Raw genomic sequence first — 342 nt, forward strand, 5'->3', positions numbered from 1 at the left:
TTTTAAGCAGCGGAAAGAAATAGCCATTGCCGGGTGCAGCGGCAAGGCCTGTTTGCCATAACCAACCCGCCACGCTAACAACCCCCTCTTCTGCCAGCAGAGCCTTTCTCTCGCACTTCTTTTTTCCAGCTGACCCCTTGCTGATTTAAGATTACCGCCTTGGTGTCATGTCTTAGGACAGATGATCACGGTCCTTAACTCTTACGACGTCTGAATTCTCACCTCCCCTCCGGCAGCGCTGCAATCGCTCTTGGTCTGGCGTTTTGCCTCCCCGGCACAGCAAAGGGCCGGCGGTTCGAGATGCTGATGGGGCCAACGAGCGTTTGGCCTAGCCTGAGCTTG

The sequence above is a fragment of the Eurypyga helias genome, unplaced genomic scaffold (assembly GCF_000690775.1).
Source record: "Eurypyga helias isolate BGI_N326 unplaced genomic scaffold, ASM69077v1 scaffold33525, whole genome shotgun sequence".
Classification (NCBI taxonomy): Eukaryota; Metazoa; Chordata; class Aves; order Eurypygiformes; family Eurypygidae; genus Eurypyga; species Eurypyga helias.